This window comes from Phascolarctos cinereus, unplaced genomic scaffold, assembly GCF_003287225.1.
Source record: "Phascolarctos cinereus isolate Bilbo 61053 unplaced genomic scaffold, phaCin_HiC Scaffold_7;HRSCAF=346, whole genome shotgun sequence".
NCBI classification, from domain to species: Eukaryota; Metazoa; Chordata; class Mammalia; order Diprotodontia; family Phascolarctidae; genus Phascolarctos; species Phascolarctos cinereus.
In genome coordinates, this window is record NW_027556180.1 from 173,254,221 (window position 1) to 173,256,202 (window position 1,982).

Genomic DNA, 1,982 nt, shown 5'->3' on the forward strand with positions numbered 1-1,982 from the left:
TCAGTGAAATTTAAAAGTTAGCACAAAGGAGAAAGGCCTGGGACCAAAAGTAGTGAGTACACCAAGATTTCTTTCTTCATCAAGGCCAAAGCATAAAGCTTTTACCTCCTCAACATCTCCTCACTCTCTGACTCCCCCCACCCAAGATCATTGGATTATTGGCCACCACTTCCCCCTTGATACTCTCACCTTCCTTGGTTTCTTTATCACTGTCCTTTTTCTCTTGTCTTTCTTTCTGTCCCCTTTCCTTTGCTGACTCTTCTTTCTTCTCCTGCCCATCAAATGTTGGCATTCAATTCAATTCCACAAATACTGTGTACAAGCCTTACGCTAGGGATACAGAGACAAAAACAAAGCAGTACCTGTCATTGGTTCTCTAAGACCCTTTTAGGGGCAGCTACATTGAACAGTGGACAGAATGTGGGGCCTGGGTTAGAGGCCAAGGAGGGAAGGGAGAGGGCATTTCTGAAGCACGCACAGTCGGGCAAGGGCCGGTGACTTTGAGCAAGGGATGTGGGAGCACCCCAGGGCTCGCTCCCTGATTGCACTCCTCCTCCTGCTCCTCACCACCCTCGCCCAGGTCTGGGCAGGGTTAGGTGGCTGAGGACCCGAGGGGGGCATTGGCTGCCTCTGCAGTGCTACCGTCTTCTACCTTAGCATGTGTTGGGCAGCATCTTGCAGCTCCCAAAGGAATGGAGCCCTGCACCCAAAGGCAAGGGTGTGGTCCCTGAGACCGTTAGTCTGACCTTCCTCCCTTTCTGAATCATCGGCTGCCTAAGGAGAAAAAAAAAAGAGATGTGGTCAAGACCCCTTGGCACTCTTCAGTTAAAGTTCACCCGTTCTCAGAAGTGAGGAAGAAGGGGATGATGGTCCTGGGTTTTAGGCATTTTTTTTTGTATCCAGCACTTGAGCAGTAAAGATAATGGCAAAATAAACTGAAGCAGAAAGAGTTGTTTTTCTACTGAAAATAGGATTTTTGGAGGTTTTTGTTACTGCTGTATTTCCAGCCTTTACTCTGAGGTAAATCATGGCCCCTAGAGACTGTGGGGGACCCCAGCAAACCCAGAAAGACCCAGGAGGCTACATTCTTCCTCATAGGGGAAGGGTGGGGAGCTTCCGAGGTCACCTCTTCCTAGAAGACAAGAACATGAGTTGCATGCCATGCAGAGGTGACAAGACCAAAGCAGAATCATTGGAATTGCTCCAGCCAGCAACATCCCTTCAAAAATACCATGAGACGCGTTGGTGGGAGTTGTGCACCCTCCACACACTCAACAATGTCTTCCAAGACAGCAATGCTTTCACTCAGGAAACACTACAGGAAATGTTCCAGAGGCTGTCTCCAAAGACCATGGTGATGCCCCACAAGAAGATCATGCTGGGAAATGGGAACTACAGTGTGAATGTCATCGTGGCGGCCTTCAGACCAAAGGCTGTGAAGCTATGAAGCGGTTTGGTGGGACAAGCCAAGGAACATCAGCGTCATCGCCCTCTTTAATGTCATGGGCTCTAGCCTCTACTGAAGCCCATTGAAGCTTCCAGTCAAAAAAGCAGCATTGGATCTGGCACCTACTACAACCTTAGCTCCAAGCTCAAGGTGCCTGAGTGGATTGGAGGGGAGAATGAGCTCAGGAAATTTTTGAAACATCAACTCTGAGGAAAGAACAAGCCGCTGCTTGTCGTCCCAGAAGAGGTGGAGGCTCATCAGAGTTGGAGGGCAGATGTCTAATCCATCTTGGCCTTTCCTTCCCTCTTCTCCTCCCCACCTCCCCACACCCCGAGAGCCTTCGGTATCTGATGGCCTCTGTCACCATAGGTCTCTCCCTCTCCTGCCCCCACATCTTGTTGAGTTTGTCCTTCCCTTGACAATGCAGTGGGTCAGCTAGGAGGACAGCAATTTGTTCCTGGAGAAGGAAGGAAGTGAGGATGTGGTCCAAGTTCCCCTGGGCTTGCTCTCAGAGCAGAGGAGGAGAAAGGACTGT

At 49.9% G+C, this 1,982-nt stretch overlaps 1 pseudogene; it reads left to right on the forward strand.

The window, feature by feature from the left end:
- The first annotated feature begins 1,147 nt into the window (after nt 1-1,147).
- Nucleotides 1,148-1,729, forward strand: LOC110193389 (josephin-1 pseudogene; annotated as a pseudogene).
- Nucleotides 1,730-1,982: the final 253 nt, after the last annotated feature.